General features: G+C 40.1%; 1 pseudogene; it reads left to right on the forward strand.

Moving 5' to 3' along the window:
- Nucleotides 1-8,857: 8,857 nt before the first annotated feature.
- On the forward strand, nucleotides 8,858-9,492 carry LOC127677927 (NADH dehydrogenase [ubiquinone] iron-sulfur protein 8, mitochondrial-like; annotated as a pseudogene).
- Nucleotides 9,493-18,280: the final 8,788 nt, after the last annotated feature.

Consider the following 18,280-nt stretch of genomic DNA (forward strand, 5'->3'; position numbering starts at 1 on the left):
ACCAGTCAGAATGGCTAAGATTAAAAACTCAGGAGACAGCAGATGTTGGTGAGGATGTGGAGAAAGAGAAACACTCCTCCACTGCTGGTGGGGTTGCAAATCGGTACAACCACTCTGGAAATCAGTCTGGCGGTTCCTCCAAAAACTGGACACCTCACTTCCAGAAGATCCTGCTATACCACTCCTGGGCATACACCCAGAAGATTCCCCAGCATGTAATAAGGATACATGTTCCACTATGTTCATAGCAGCCCTATTTATAATTGCCAGAAGCTGGAAAGAACCCAGATATCCCTCAACAGAAGAGTGGATGCAAAAAATGTGGTATATCTACACAATGGAGTACTATTCAGCCATTAGAAACAATGAATTCATGAAATTCTTAGGCAAATGGATGGAGCTGGAGAACATCATACTAAATGAGGTAACCCAGTCTCAAAAGATAAATCATGGTATACACTCACTAATAAGTGGGTGTTAACCTAGAAAACTGGAATACCCAAAACATAATCCACACATCAAATGAGGTACAAGAAGAACAGAGGAATGGCCCCTTGTTCTGGAACAACTCAGTGAAGCAGTATAGGGCAAAACCAGAACATGGAAGTGGGAAGGGTTGGGTGGGAAAACAGGGGGAGGGAAGGGGGTTTATGGGACTTATGGGAGTAGGGGTCTAGAAAAGGGGAAATCATTTGAAATGTAAATTAAAAAATATATTGAATAAAAAAAAGAAAATGTCAAAAATAAATAAATAAATAAATAAATAAATAAATAAATAAATAAATATAAAAGTTGTGTGCCTTTTATCCCGGAGCTGAGAAACAAAAGGCAGGTTAGAAACTCCCAACATACAGAGGTCTGGGTGTGGGGAAAAGTTCTAGGCTAGATATATAAATAGTCACTGGCACCTGGTTTTAGATGTTTCTAAAATTCATGACACTAAGTGAAATGACCAATGGAAGTATATAGAACTAGAACAAAGGACCAAAGTCTAAGGACTAGGGTAATGGCTCCATTGGCAAAGTGCCTGCTGAACAAGCATAAGACCTGAGTTCAGACTCCAGTACCCACTTAAAAAGATAAGCATGGTGGCAAACATCTATAACCCTAGCACTATGGGAGCAGAGGCAAGTGGATCCCCAGGCGCTTGTGGGTCAACCACTCAATCAGAGGGATATGAGTTCAATGACAGAGATTCTGGCAAAAAGAAAAAAAAAAATAAAGAGAGAGGAAGACTCCCAATATCAGCCTCGGGCCTCCACATATATATGCACAAAGGTGCTTGTACACTCACACCCATGTGTGAACATAGTCACGCACACACATATCGCCAAACAAGCAAAGACCAAAGACTCAACTCTAGAGCAGTGGTTCTCAACCTTCCTAATACTATGACCCCTTGATACAGTTCCTCACATTGCAGTGATTCACAATCTAAAACTATTTTGTTGCTAGTTTGTGACTGTAATTTTGCTATTGTTATGCATCACAATGTAAATCTCTGATATGAAAGATATTTGATATCTGCGTGTGTGATCTCACATATGATATGAGAGCCCAAATGGGGTCATGACCCACAGGTTGAGAACCACTTTAGGACATGACCATGACTAGTAAATCTGTAGCAGAGAAATGATGTGATAAGGAGACTACAAGCAGTCCATGGGGAACCAAGAGGTCAAGTAAAGAGGAAGTGGTCCAACTTTACCAAATACTCATGGTAGATCTCACAACAAGAGGACTGATAATTGCCTACTGGATCCAGCAGTGACCAGGTCATCCGGTACTGTAACAAGTACAGTTTCTTCAGAAAACAAAATGTAGAGCAGAGTGGGTTTAAGAGGAAATGAAAAGAGGAGAGACCCTGAAAAAGCATAGAGAACCATTGGGTGAATGTTGCCATACCCTGGCACAGAATCATGGGAGGGGCAGCTGTAGGTAAACGGCACATAAGAGGACACTTACGTCAGATGCATTAGCATCTTGAGTCCTGCTGATATGTGTTGTGGCAAATATTAAAAAACAAGAACCACCAAGTTCCCGCACTCCATCCAGCTACTCTCTGCCCACCAACTCTCTGGCGGGGATGGAACCCCCAAGTTCCCTTCACTGCCATGCCAGCCCCACAGAACGACCATTCACACTGTGGTCAGCAACCACAATACCCAGCAACCTGGTAGAAACAAAACTCTAGAAGTTAATAATGAACAAGTCAGATTTATGTATCAATAAATTCTCAATTCACAAAGATGCCCACACAATAATTTCAGAGCCAACTGATAATGATACAAGCTGCCCACCTAGATTAGACAAGTTATCCCAATTATTCTATCCCTATATGATATTCATAACTGCCTGTAGCTATTTAAAACTACATAGGCTCAGGATCTTCTTCCTGTCCTCCATCTTGGCTGCTTCTCTCCTGAGACACTCGCTGTCTCTGCAACTCTTCACTCCAACTCCCTTTTCTCTCTCCAATCACAGGCCTCCTGCTGCACTAATATTTTAATGTAATAGGACAGGGAAAACCCTGCCACAGATGTGACGTGAACGATACAGAGAAAACAAAGGGACAGTTGCCCAAGGAATTGTCTCAATTGGGTAACACATCTAGTGCAAACATGGATAATGTCCCATACACTAAAGAGATCTATTAGAACCTTAGCTATCTCACACCTGTACCCTAATGTTATGGTAAAAATACCTAGTTGCCATCCTCATTTCCACTTACCTAACCTCACCCAGTCATGAGACACACATGCACATACATGAATCATCAACCAGCCTTCCTTCTGCAGGAAGAATGACACCAGAAAAAAAATCCTATAGATACTCAAGTCCCTTGAATAAAATGTCATACAGGAGTTTACATATAACCTACATATGTCCATCCTCTCTGTGCTTTAAATTAGCTCTAGACTACTTATAATGCCTGATGAAACTGGCCTGCTATCTCAGCTCCTGGGGAGACTGAGACAGGAGGATCATATGATTAGGTTATGCCTGAGTTACAAAGTGGGTGAAAACAAGGCTGTGATGTGCTTCAGGGAAACAGCAAATTCCTAGAGTGCATGAAGCTATGAGTTAAATCCCAGGTGCTGGAAAACTAGCTAAGGTAATATAAATATCATGCAAATAAAATATTATTTAGAGAATGATAATGAAGAAAAAGCCTGCACACATTTAATAATAAGTAATGTGATTTTTTAAAAGTACTTTCCACATGTGGTTGACTCAGTCTTCACACACAGAACCCATACATTTGGCTGGCTGGCAGGTTCTGGCTGCTCTCACTGCTATTGGCCTTGCCCAAGACAAATTTGTTTTTCTATGGATTACTGCCAGTCTCTCACTCTTTGCTTTGTCTCTTTTAAAGAAACTGCTTGTTGAAGCACATCAAATATATGTAAAAGTCTCTGAATCCTAAGTATACAGCTTAATTAACTTTCACAACTCAAACCATGCTCATCTCATGTCCAACCACCACTTAGATCAGGAGGCCTCTATAATCCTTTCCTTACGCCCTCACAATCACCCCAAGGCTAGGTGCTGGGTTTCTACCACCACATATTCATTTCCTCTGGTTTGAAATGATATCTGTGGAATCATGCAATGTTTCTTCTTCTGATTCTACTGCTATCACTCAGACTCATGTCTGTGAGACATATTCATGTTTAGAACAATTCATTCCTTCCCAGGATTGCCCTCCTCTGGGTGACTATACCATCACTGATTTCATCTCTCAACTGTTAATATCTGTTGTTTCAGGTTTGAACTTGTGTTGGCTTGACACAAACTAGATGGCACAAGTTTGGGAAGAGGGAACTCTCAATTGAGAAAAGGCCTCCATAAGATCAGGCTATAGGAAAAAAAGAAAAACAAAACAAAACAACAAGAAAAAGAAATAAACATTATGCGCCCCTACCAAAGATCAGGATATAAGCATTTTTCTAATTAGTGATTAATGTAGGAGGCCCCAGGTCATTGTGGGTAGACAGATGATCCTGGGTCCTCTTAGAAACCAGACCAAGTAAGCCGTGAGGGGCAAACCAGTATGCAATATTTCTCCATGGTCCCTTCATCCAGGTTCCTGTCCTATTTGCATTCCTGTGCTGACTTCTTCAGTGATAGAGTGTGACCTGAGAACTCTAAGCTGAAATAAGCAAACCCTTTCTTCCCCAAGTTGTTTCTAGTTATGGTGCTTATCACAACAATGGACACCCTAGGACAGAGTTGTTATGAAATAAACTGTAACCTTTGGTAGACACTACAGAGCTTTCTGCTGTCTTCATAGCTATAGCACCTACGTTGCTCACTTGGGGCTGTGCTCTAAGGTTTTTCCCACTCCCTTGTAACCACTCTGGTGGCAAGGCTTGCTATCCAAGGGAGGTTCTAGTTAACAGCCTTTTATCTCTTTCTTCCACTTAGGTCTCCCTTTAATCCACTCTCTAAACAAAACCAGAGACGTCTCCAAACACAAATCTGAGTACACTGTTTCCTCTTAAAACATTCCAATGGCTTTCCAAATGACTCTCAGAATTAATCCAAACCAATGATCACAGCTTCCAGGTCTCTACAGGCCCTGCCCTCTACCTCTTGTGTAGTTTCTACCTAGTAGGAGTTTGATCCTACTGCCCACACTCCATTCACTATATTATGGCCAGGCCAGATTCCTTCCTCTCCCCTAACAAGCCAAGTTCTCTGCCTCTTTGGGGTCTTTCTGTGTATTGTTCTTTATGAGGAAACACCCATCCTTTATCTCCCTTCTCCATCTCTACCACCTGCTTAATTACTATTAATTCACCACCTCAAATCATACATGAAGATTCTTACTGTCACACAGCTTAATTTCCTTTGCACATACAATACAACATATGCTCATTTATTCATGCTCTTGTTGTTCACCTTATGGATTGTGAAATCCATAAGGGCAAGGCTATGACTGTCTTAGTCACTATTGCATACTCAATACTTGACACATAATAGGATCACAATATATTTTGGGGAGCTAACTGAATGAAAAAATATAGTGTCATAGTCTAGAAGCATATAAGCTAAAGAAAGAGTCAAGCCCTTTTGTACTGAGGAAAATTAATTAAGCAAAATATTTGAGATCCTCTGGGGCAATAGATCTTATGTTCATTAACCATTTTACACAAAGCACCTGCTATCAGTAGTATACCATGGACTCTACAACAAAAACACCTCAGTGTGTGCTTTCAATTGTACACTATTAATGTGCAATTCAATATGCACATTAAATTTAATGCTATTAAATATGGTCAGCCTTGGAAGGACCCTGAGAACCACACTTTCTGCTTTTACTTCTTCGTATCAAAGTACTTGTTCTTCAGAAGTATTGCAACGTTTAACTTAATTTTCTGGCTTATTACTTCAGAAAGCTTGTGAGACCTTTTATCTACTGATAATAATGGTGCCTACAGACTTACTGGAGGGAAAAGCCACCAATCTTACCAGATGCAAACCACAGTGAAGACTGTATAAGCAAGATATGCTTACTAGGGTAATCAAGTCATGAATGTTATGGGAGTAACCAATCACTTTCTGATTGTATTTAAAGCCAGCTGTGTGAGATGGAACCTTTGGCCTGGTACCATTAACTGAGCCAAAACCTTATGACTGGCTAGGTCATAGGCCCTTAGAAAGAAACTAGTATTATTATTATGCTGCAAAATGGGCATAGTAATAAACTGGCCCCTAAGTTCATATATTTTGTGAGACAGGACTCACTGTGTAGCTCTGGCCTGGAACTCACTGTGTAAACCATTCTGGCCTTGAGTCACAGAGATCCTCCTGATTCTGTCTCCCATATGCTGGGACTAAAGGTATGTGTTACCACACCTGGCCAGTTCTTATCATTATACCCATAGATCAGTACATTGCTCAACTTCATCATAGACACTTCTTTTGCTGTAAATGGCAATTAACACAGAAACATACAATCAGACAACATTCAAGAAGAAGAGACTGTTGAATGCTCAGCAATAAATGGAACAGCTATGTCACACATACATACACACACACACACACACACACACACACACACACACACACAAGACTCAGACATAATCATGGAAGAAGAATCAGAAAGATTACAAGCACCATAGAGAATAGATATCTGTAGCAAAGCAGTATTGCATATAACTCACAACGATGAGACTGCATTCACGAGACCAACACAAGATCGTTCCAGTCAAGATCCCGAGAGGGATGTGAGGAGAATGTTCAAAGTCCCATCCCTATCTGAGAAACTATTGGCAACTTGTGGCTCCTGGGAGAGTCATTACTCTTAAGGATAGAGCGCTGTGAGCCTACCCATACTCCACTCGGTGCTTCTATACCTACGCACAAAGAGGCTGCACTAAGTCACCTCAATGGAGAGGGAGAATGTACATGTGAGTGAGGAAACACACACATGAAATTGGGAGGGGCTAGGCTAGAAATTACATGGAGTCAAGGTGGATTTGATGCCAACACAGCATATACATGTATGAATATTAAGGAAAATTTTAAATGTAAAATTAATGAGGAAGAAAATAATTGTTCATATTTAACTCAGGGAAAATGGGGTTATCTCCTTCCAGGCTTTTTTTTCTTTTCTCCTTTGTCATTGAAAGGCTCAGGAGAAGACTTGACTAAAACTACCAGAGAAAGTAGGATGTTCTGGAGAGTCTAATTATTCAAACTCATCTCATTTGTCAAAAACGGGTAAAGATGTACTGGGAATAAATTAGAAAAAGCTTCAGTTTAGAGATTTGCTCCAGCTCATTAGCTCAAATCACCTTCCATAACTAACTGGCCTTTGTCATCCCATTGGGGACGTGGAAAAGCCTGACAGTATTAGAATTTGACAAAATTGCCTCTAAATCAAGAAGGTAATAAGTCACCAGGAACAACCGTAGAGATTCAAAAGCCAAATGAAAGCCATTACATGGGCATCCTTTCCTGCTAGGACCTGACAAACAGCTTTCATGACTTACTGACTCTTCATAAAATTCTCTCTCTCTCTCTCTCTCTCTCTCTCTCTCTCTCTCTCTCTCTCTCTCTCTCTCTCTCATACTCAGAGACCCTAATAAGTTGCTGATGACTTGTGGCTTAAAGAGCAAGTAAACTATCCAAAATTTCACCTAATGAGAAGCTGATACTCAAGCCTGTTCCCAGATCGCTGTGGCTGTAAGGCCTTGCCCCACTATAAGTACTTTGATTTCTGCCTTGGCTGTGAACTACAAGACTCAAAGGAAGAAGAACAGAGCCCTTTCCTGTGCTACTTTTAAAATTGCTCATGGGCTCATGGTGCTTAGCTCAGATTAAAGGGAACTGGGGAAAACATCCAATTAATTGAGATCATCACAGGGTTAGATTACTACTTAATAGATGAGCAAAGCCCTGGAGACATGGCCTCAATACAATTGTCTGGTCCCTTTTTCAGATACATTTAGATATCTAACTCCTTGACAGTACCTTTGATAAACCGAGTTAAATGTTCTACACTTGGGTAAGAAGCTGCGCCAGGTCATGAATCACACCCTACTCAGAACTTCAGATATAGGAACATGGGCTGAAATAGGCCACAGGGACGGGATGGATCTCCAGGCTTGGTTTGTCTCCACAATACATGGGGTTCCCTAGAAATAATACAGATGAGAGGGAAACTGAGGCCAGAGAACCAGAACTGGAGTTTGCTAGTGAGTCAGCCAACTTAGCCTAATTGGTGAGCTCCAGGCTAGTGAGACACAGAGTCAAACAAAGAAAATAGTGATGTTCCTGAGGGTCAGTACCCAAGGTATCCTCCAGTGTCCACATGCATGCATATACATAGCACACGCACAAACACATATGAACACACACACATACACACACACACACACACACACACACTTAGAGTCAAGCCTCAATTTAAAGCAATAAGGATGAAAAATAATAACAAAATCATTATTTTTAATTATTAGTTTTTGAGCATTTTCACGTTTGGCCTCAATAGACTATTATCATAGTTCCGGCTCCAAAGTTTATTTTTGTCTATAGAGCATGATCATACCTCAAGAATGATATAGGCCATGCTCTAGCACTTTCAGGGGAGTCTTTTGTACATGTGAATGTTCTGTGTGCCCTGAAGAAATGTGCTGTCCATAATTTAAGTATGCAACCAAAAATCAGTGAGCCTGGTCCCCAGCCACCACAGAATGAGGCTGAGCAGTCAGTCACCACACCTGGTCTATGTGTAAGTGTTCTTTGCCACTGAATGCCCATTTTAAAAGCCCTCAAAATACTTGAGTAGCAGTCTTGGCCTGAAAACAATGTTGTATAATGAAAAATCCACACACTCTGTAGCTCCATGTACCCTGGAGAGTTGATTCAGCCTCTTGTGCTGATGTGGAATTGAACTATTGTGCCTAAATTGTGGGACTAGAGTTAGAATTAAAACAACTTTATTTTAAAAAGAGCCTGGTGTGTAAGAAGCCTTTAACAAGTGTCAGAGAGATGTGGCAGCATGGGAACCTCTGGTCCTGCGGTTTTAGCTACTATAAACATGTTCACATTTTCTGTTGGCTCCACAGCTTAATTAGGGGGAAAGGCCAGGTCTTTAGAATTTGTTTCACAGACTGGGATCTTTAGAAAATACCAAGGTGGAGTGGAGTCTCAGATCCTGTCATTTCAGAAAGAAAAATGGGGTGTGGGAATCTAACATTTTGAATCAGAAAAACAGCATTTCCACACACACGCTACATGAAAAAGTACAAATACATACTACATGTAGAAGTACAAATAGCCTTTAGTTCATGCTTGTATAAAAAGAACGTTCCCAGGGCCAGGGAAGGAGCGCCCATACTTCAAAATGTATCGCCTGAACTCATCAATGCTGTCACGGGCCTTGGTCCAGGACTGTGCAAAGGACATCTTAATGGCCAAAGCCTTTCAGCAGTTCAGTGGTGACAACATACAATGTGTGAATATGAAGAAGGAAGAGGAGTCTGAGACGGACATGAAGTCCTCGACTGACACTGCAGCTTGGATTCTGATGTGGACAGAACTCTTCGACGGACTGGGCATGACCCTAAGTTACCTCTTTTGGGAGCCTGCCACTATCAACTACCCCTTTGAGAAGGGCCCACTTAGTCCACACTTCGTGAAGAGCATGCACTGCGCTGCTACACATCTCTGGAGGAGCTTTGCATCGCCTTCAAGCTCTTTGAGGCCATCTGTCCTGCACAGGCCATCACCATTGAGACTGAGGCAAGAGCCTATGGCAGCCGCTGGACAACACACTATGACATTGACATGACCAAGTGTATCTACTGTGGTTTCTACCAGGAAGCCTGTCCTGTTGATGCCATTGTGGAGGGCCCCAACTTTGAGTTCTCTACAGAGACGCAGGAGGAGTTTCTGTACAATAAGGAGAAGCTACACAACAATGGAGACGAGTGGGAGGCCGAGATAGCCAACATCCAGGCAGACTACCTGTACCGGTGACAGGCTCAGCCTTGTGGCCCCTGTATCCCATAAAGAAACTATGGTCACAAAAAAAAAAAAAAAAGGAAAGGAAAGGAAAGGAAAGGAAAGGAAAGGAAAGGAAAGGAAAGGAAAGGAAAGGAAAGGAAAGGAAAGGAAAGGAAGAAAGAAAGAAGGAAGGAAAGAAAGAAGGAAAGAATTCCCAACAAGGACCAACAGTAGGGCTAACCCACTTCCGGTAGCAACACATAATTACTAAGAAAGAATAAATTCTGTTGTAATCAACTAAAATAAAAATGAACAAAGTTTCGATAATTGAATATGTTGTATTTACCTTTAAAATAGTTCAACATTATCTTACTAATAGTTTACAAATGGCTGAAAAGAACGTGAATTTATTTTTACCTGAATGTTAGAACATTTATTAAATAAAGTATGCCATGGTCATATAAAGGGCATTAAAATATAAACATAAAACTTGTGTTAATGATTTTAGAAAATGATTATTGCTTTAAAATGGCACCTTCCATGAAGGAACGGGTGTACAGTGCAATTTAAGTTTTGTAACATATAGTTAAAACTTATTACCTTGCATGTTTTTGTTCTGCTTTTAGTTGTTGTTATTGTTTGTTTTTGTTTTTGTTTTGTGGCAGGGGGAGCTGAGGAACTTCTGCTTTCTAAGTAAGCACTCTACCTGTAAACTAAATCACCAATCTCATGTATTTAAAGATTTTAAATCACAATGTTTTTGTTCCCATATATATGAAATAAAATCTCAGAAGGCCAGCAATTCAATCAAGTTATTTTGGATGATAAGCTCCTGGGAGATATTTTTTCTTTAAACTTTTAATTTTCAAATATGAAGCACAAATAAAACAGAGTGTAACAGATACTAAAAAACAAACAAACAAACAAAACAGCTAAAGTTTGGAGTAAAAAGGAAGAAATGGAATCAGCTAGAGGAAGAGAGAATCATGGGAGAGAAGATAGTATGAGGAGAACAAGTTAAAATTATGCACATGTATGAAGACGCCATGCTGGGAACCTCCCTCACTGACTGACCAATGCAGAGTGATCAGCTTTGAAACCATACATACACAAATAACAAAAACACAGAAGCAAGCTCTATGATGACTCCTCTCTGATGGCATCCCCTGACTCACTCGTCCTTGTTCATTTTGCTTCGGCATTGTTTGAATTCCTGTGTTTCTCAAGCACAGTAGCATGGCAAAGCATCCAACCCCACTGTTGTTGTGTTTTTCCTTTTTGAAACAAGATACATCTTAGTTACTTTTCGATTTCTGTGATAAAACACCATTACAGACACTATATTAAAAATGGCATTTAATTGGGCTTATGGTTTCAGAGGGTTAGGTTCTAAGATGGTAGAGTGAGAAAGCAGCTGAGAACTGACATCTTGATCTACAACATGGAAGGAGAGGGAGAGGGGGGGGGAGGGAGAGAGAGGGAGGGAGGGAGGGAGGGAGAGAGAGAGAGCTGAGAGCAGCAGGAGTCTTTTGAAACTTCATAATACACTGCTTGCAACAATACCTTCTCTAACAAGGACACACCTCCTTCATCAAGGCTATGCCTTCTCAAACAGAACCATGCCTCCTAATCTTTCCCAAACAGTTCCAGCAACTAGAAACCAAGTATTCAAGTATGTGAGCCTATGGGGACCATTTTCATTCAAACTACCACAAAAACTAATGAATTCCATGCTGGCATCAAATTGTTATGTTAGTCAAATTGGCTTCAGATTCACTAAGACATCCAAGCAAGCATTAAACTCTTAATCCTCCCAGTGAAATCCTGAGTACTGGGATTACAAATGTGAGCAACCACACCTGATTGGATAGGGAGAGAGAGAGAGAGAGAGAGAGAGAGAGAGAGAGAGAGAGAGAGAGAGAGAGGCATACATACATACATACATACATATATAGATACATAGATGATCGATAGATAGATGATAGATAGATAGATAGATAGACAGACAGACAGACAGACAGACAGACAGACAGACAGACAGATAGATAGATAGATAGATAGATAGATAGATAGATAGATAGATAGATAGATAGATAGATAGAAGATAAATATATTAAATCTAGATTCTTTTGGTTTGGTTTGGGTTTTTTTTTTTTTGTTTGTTTTCTATATTCTTTGTTTATATTCCAAATGGTTTTCCCTTTTGTGGTTCCCCCCTCCCCCTAAGTCCCATAAGTCCTGTTCCCTCCTCCAGTTCCCCAATCAACCCCCTCCCACTCCTCTGTACTGACAATCCCCTACAATGTTCCATCAAGCCTTTCCAGGACCCAGGCCATCTCCTTCCTTCTTCTTGGAATGATTTGATATGTGAGTTGTGTTTGGGTATTCTGAGATTCTGGGCTAATGTCCACTTATCAATGACTGAATTCCATGTGTGTTCTTTTGTGAAAGAGTTACCTCACTCAGTATGATATTTTCCAGTTCCAACCATTTGCTTATGAATTTCATGAATTCATTGCTTTTAATTGCTGAGTAGTATTCCATTGTGTAAATATACCACCTTTTCTGTATCCCTTCCTCCATTGAGGGACATCTGGGTTCTTTCCAGCTTCTGGCTATTATAAAAAAGGCTGCTAGGAACATAGTGGAACATGTGTCCTTATTGCATGCCAGGAAATCCTCTGGGTATATGCCCAGGAGTGGTATAGCTGGGTCCTCCAGAAGTGTCCTGTCCAGTTTTCTGAGGAACCACCACACTGATTTCAAGAGTGGTTGAACCAGCTTGCAATCCAACAGCGGTGGAGGAGTGTTCCTCGTTCTCCATATCCTCACCAAGACCTGCAGTCTCCTGAGTTTTTAATCTTACCCATTTTGACTGATGTGAGGTGAGATCTCAGGGTTGTTTTGATTTGCATTTCCCTAATGACTAATGATGTTGAACATTTCTTAAGGTACTTCTCTGCCATCTGAAGTTCTTCAGGTGAAAATTCCTTGTTTAGCTCTGTACCCCATTGTTTAATAGGGTTATTTGGTTCTCTGGGGTCTTACTTCTTGAGTTCTTTGTATATATTGGATATTAGCCTTCTGTCGGATGTAGGGTTGGTGAAGATCTTTTCCCAATTTGTTGGTTGCCAATTTGTCCTTTTGACGGTGTCCCTTGCTTTACAGAAACTTTGTAATTTTATGAAGTCCCATTTGTCAATTCTTGATCTTGGAGCATAAGCTATTGGTGTTCTGTTCAGGAACTTTTCCCTGTACAGGTCTTCCTCAGTTACTTTTCTATTAGTTTCAGTGTGTCTGGCTTTATGTGGAAGTCCCTGATCCACTTGGACTTGAGCTTAGTACAAGGAGATAAGAATGGATAAATTCACATGCTTCTACATGCTGACTTCCAATTGAACCAGCACCATTTGTTGAAAAGGCTATCTTTTTTCCACTGGATGATTTCAGCTCATTTGTCAAAGATCAAGTAACCATAGGTATATGGGTCTTCAATCCTATTCCATTGATCCACCTGCCTGTCACTGTACAAATACCACGCAGTTTTTAACACTATTGCTCTGTAGTATTGCTTGAGGTCTGGGATACTGATTCCCCCAGAAGTTCTTTTACTGTTGAGAATAGTTTTAGCTATCCTGGGTTTTATGTTATTCCATAAGAATTTGAGAATTGCTCTAACTCTATGAAGAACTGAGTTGGGATTCTGATGGCAATTGCATTGAATCAGGTCATTGCTTTTGTCAAGATGGCCATTTTTACTATATTAATCTTGCCACAATCCATGAGCATAGAAGATTTTTCCATTTTCTGAGGTTTTCTTCAATTTTCTTCTTCACAGACCTGACATCATACAGATATTTCACTTGTTTGGTTAGAATCACACCAAGATAATTTATATTGTTTGTGGCTATTGTGAAGGGTGTCATTTCCCTAATTTCTTTCTCAGCCTGCTTTTCCTTTGAGGATAGAAAGGCTAGTGATTTTCTTGAGTTGATTTTATAACCAGCCACCTTGCTGAAGTTGTTTATCAGCTGTAGGAGTTCTCTGGTGGAGTTTTTTGGGTCACTTAAGTATACTATCATATCATCTGCAACTAGTGATAGTTTGACTTCTTCCTTTCCAGTTGCTATCCCTTTGTCCTCATTATGTCAAATAATGCTCTAGCTAGTACTTCAAGTACTATATTGAAAAGATAGAGAGAAAGGGGACAGCCTTGTCTAGTCCCTGATTTTAATGGGATTGCTTCAAGTTTCTCTCCATTTAGTTTGATGTTGGCTACCAATTTGCTGAATATTATTTCTAATATGTTTAGGTATGGGCCTTGAATTCCTGTTCTTTCCAAGACTTTTAGCATAAAAGGATGCTGAATTTTGTCAAATGCTTTTTCAGCATCTAATGAAATGCCCATGTGGTTTTTTTTCCTTTCAGTTTGTTTATGTAGTGGATTGCACTGATGGATTTCCTTATATTGAACCATCCCTGGGATGAAGCCTACTTAATCATGGTGGATATCGTTTTGATGTGTTCTTAGATTCGGTTGGCAAGAATTTTATTGAGTATTTTTGTATCAATGTTCATAAGGGAAATTGGTCTGACATTCTCTTTCTTTGTTGGATCTTTGTGTGGTTTTGGTATCAGTGTAATTGTGGCTTCATAGAAGGAGTTGGGGAGTGTTCCTTCTGTTTACATTTTGTGGAATAGTTTGAAGAATATTGGTTTTACGTCTTTTTTGAAGTTCTGATAGAATTCTGCACTAAAATCATCTGGCCCTGTCCTTTTTTTTGGTCGGAAGACTTTCTGTGAAGCCTTCTATTTATTTAGGGGTTTTGGGACAGTTTAGATGATTTATTTGATCCTGATTTAATGTTAATATTTTTGTCTCTGTTTAAGAAATTGTCCATTTCCTCCAGAATCTCCAATTGTGTTGAGTATAGGCTTTTGTAGTAGGATCTGATGATTTTTTTTAATTTCCTCAGTTTCTGTTGTTATATCTACCTTTTAATCTCTAATTTTGTTAATTTGGATACTGTCTCTGTGCCCTTTGTTTAGTCTGGTTAAGGGTTTGTCTATCTTGTTGATTTTCTCAAAGAACCAGCTCCTGGTTTTGTTGATTCTTTGTATGGTTCTCTTTGTTTCGACTTGATTGATTTTAGCCCTGACTTTGATGATTTCCTGTCTTCTAATCCTCCTGGGTGAATTAGCTTCTTTTTGTTCCAGGCTTTCAGGTGTGCCATTAATCTGATAGTGTATGCTCTCTCCAGTTTCTTTTTGGAAGCACTCAGGGCTATGAATTTTCCTCTTAGCACTGTCTTCATTGTGTCCCATAGATTTGGGTATGTTGTGTCTTCATTTTCATTAAATTCTAAAAAGTCTTTGGATTTCTTTCTTTATTTCTTCTTTGGTCAAGGTATCATTGAGTAGAGTATTGTTCAGCTTCCATGTGTTATGTGGGCTGTCTGTTGCTTTTGTTGCTATTGAAGACCACTCTAACTCCATAGTGATCTGATAGGAGGCATGGGATGAGTTTGATCTTCTTATATTTGTTGAGGTCTGTCTTGTGACCAATTATATGGTCAATTTTGGAGAAGGTACCATGAGGTGCTGAGAAAAAGGTATATTCTTTTGCTTTAAGATGAAATGTCTATATATCTGTTAAATCCAATTGGTCCAAAGCTTCATTTCCCTTGTACCTGTTTAGTTTCTGTTTTCCTGATCGGTCCATTGAGGATAGTGGGGTGTTGAAGTCACCCACAATTATTGTGTTAGGTGCAATGTGTGCCTTGAGCTTTAGTAAAGTTTCTTTTACAAATGAGAGTGGCCTTGCATTTGGAGCACAGATGTTCAGAATTGAGAGTTATTCTTGGTGGATTTTTCCTTTGACCAGCAAAAAGTGTCCTTCTATGTCTCTCTTGATGACTTTAGGTTGAAAGTCAATTTTATCTGATATTAGAATGGCTACTCTGGCTTTTTTCCTGAGACCATTTGCTTGTAAAATTGTCTTCCAGCCTTTTACTCTAGGGTAGTGTTTGTCTTTGACACTGAGGTGTGTTTCCTGTATGCAGCAAAATGTAGGGTCCTGTTTAAGTATCCAGTCTGTTTGTCTTTTTATTGGGGAATTGAGTCCATTGATGTTAAGAGATATTAAGGAATAGTGATTATTACTTCCTGTAATTTCTGATGTTATTTTTATATTTTAGTGGTTATCTTCTTTTGGGTTTGATCAAAGGTTACTATCTTGCTTTTACCAGGGTGAAGTTTCCCTCCTTGTATTGGTGTTTTCCTCCTATTATCCTTTGTAGGGCTGGGTTTATGGAAAGATATTGGGTAAACTTGGTTTTGTCATGGAATATCTTGGTTTCTGAGAGTTTTGCTGGGTATAGTAGTCTTGGCTGGCATTTGTGTTCTCTTAGAGTCTGCATGAGATCTTCCCAGGATCTTCTAGCTTTCATGGTCTCTGGTGAGAAGTCTGGTGTAATTCTGGTAGGTTTTCCTTTATATGTAACTTGGCCTTTTTCTCTTACTGCCTTTAATATTCTTTCTTTGTTTAGTACATTTGGGGTTTTGATGAGGTATTTCTGTTCTGGTCCAGTCTGTTTGGAGTTCTGTAGGCTTCTTGTATATTCATGGGCATCACTCTCTTTAAGTTAGGGAAGTTTTCTTCCATAATTTTGTTGAAGATATTTGCTGGCCCTTTAAGTTGTAAATCTTCACTCTCATCTATACCTATAATCCTTAGGTTTGCTCTTCTCATTGTCCCTGGATTTCGTGGATGTTTTGGGTTACAAGCTTTTTGCATTTTGCATTTTCTTTGACTGTTGAGTCAATGGTTTCTATGGTATCTTCAGCATCTGAGATTCTTTTTTCTATCTCTTGTATTCTGTTGTTGGTATTTGCATCTATGGGCCCTGATTTTTTCCCAAGGTTTTCTATCTCCAAAATTGTCTCCCTTTGTGATTTCTTAGTTGTTTCTACTTCTGTTTTTAGATCCTGGATGGTTTTGCTCAGTTCTTTCACTTGTTTTGTTCGTGTTTTCCTGTAATTATTTAAGAGATTTTTGTGTTTCCTCTTTCATGACTTCTGCCTATTTATTTTTAGTCACCATCAATTCTTTTTTTATTGAATATAATCTTCATTTGCATTTCTTTTTTTAATCAATATATTTTTTATTTACAAGTTCTCCTGTATTTCTTTAAGTGATTTTTGCATTTCCTCTTTATTGGCTTCTATCCATTGACCCATATTCTCCTGAATTTCTTTAAATGATTTTTGTGTTTCCCTTATAAGGGTTTCTACCTTTTGATCCATTTTCTCCTGTATTTCTTTAAGAGATTTATTTATGTCCTTCTTGTGTTCCTCTAACAGCATCATGACCAGTGATTTTAAATCCAAATCTTGTTTTTCTGGTGTGTTGGGGTATTCAGAACTTGCTGTTGTTGGAGAATTGGGTTCAGATGTTGCCATATTGCCTTGATTTCTATTAGTAATGTTCCTACATTTGCCTTTTGCCATCTGGTTATCTCTGGCATTAGTTGGTCTTGTCACTGACTGGTGCTTGAACCTCCTGTGAGCCTGTAAAGCTATTTCTGCACCACTGGATGACTGGGTTTCCCCTGGCACAGATTGCTGATGTGCTACCCTCCTCTTGGGTGCTGTTGGAGCCCTGGTGTGTCTTGCCCCAAGCAATGTTATACTCTGGTTGTCTCTGTGAACCTGGTGCTGCCCATCTGCTTAGTCAGGTAGTGAAGATGGCAGATGCCTCAGGACCTTTTCCAAGTGCTGATCACTCTGCAGGGCAAACGACCCTTGACAGGGTTGGCACACAGACGACCCACAGAGCTGCCCATGCTCTGGGTGCTGGCAAAAGTCTGACAGTCTGAGACCCAAGCAATGTTAGACTCCGCCTATGTCTGCATCTTAGATCTAAATTCTACATATGAGAAAAACACTGGTTATTTGACTTCATTGCCACAATTACCTTCTCTTGTTCTCTCCTTACTTTAGTCCTCTTACTTCCCCTAAATAGTCCCCTTTATATGTTTATGTCTCACACACACACACACACACATCGCACACACATCACACAAACATTTTTTAAAACTTTTTATTGGTTCTTTGTGAATTTCACATCTTGCACCCTAATCCTGTTTATCTCCCTCTCCCCTCACACCCATCCTTCATCCTTGCAACTTCCCCCTCAGACAGAGAAAAAATTCATTGTGGAAGCTGTAGTGTGTCACAGTGTGTCCCACAGTATATCCTTTGGTCTGCTCTTTTTTGCTTGCAAATATTCATTGCAATGACTCCTTGGTCTGGTATTAGGCCTCTAGGTTCTGCTGCTCAGTATTGGAATTTCACTGAAACTTCTCTTGAATATCCTGTTGCTGCCCTGTGTCATGAAGATCCTGTAGTTTCGGATATGTAGGACTGGCTGCTTCATGTAGTACAGCAGTTCATTGATGGGGTAGATGTGGGCATGGACTAATTCAAAGCTCTAGATCTACTCCTAAGAGGTATCAGAGCTGATCAGCATCAAGCTCTTCCCCTCTTTTGCCCTCAGGACTGACTCACTAACCAGGGGCAGATCTACCCTGCTGCCCAAGTGAGGTGCAAGGCCCACTGTCACAAGTGCTGTAGCAAGTGAGGGTTAGGAATAGCTCTTCTGCTCTGATGATCTTGGTGCCAGCTTTCTTGCCTGCCATAGGTGGCAAGGAACAGGGGGGTTCATCTCTCCCTAGCCCGTGTGACAAAATGGCAGACAAGTGGCAGGGCTGCCTCTCCCATACTCATACCCTCTAAGTTAACACCCACCCACCGCCACCCC

This window comes from Apodemus sylvaticus, chromosome 2 (genome assembly GCF_947179515.1).
Source record: "Apodemus sylvaticus chromosome 2, mApoSyl1.1, whole genome shotgun sequence".
Taxonomy (NCBI): domain Eukaryota; kingdom Metazoa; phylum Chordata; class Mammalia; order Rodentia; family Muridae; genus Apodemus; species Apodemus sylvaticus.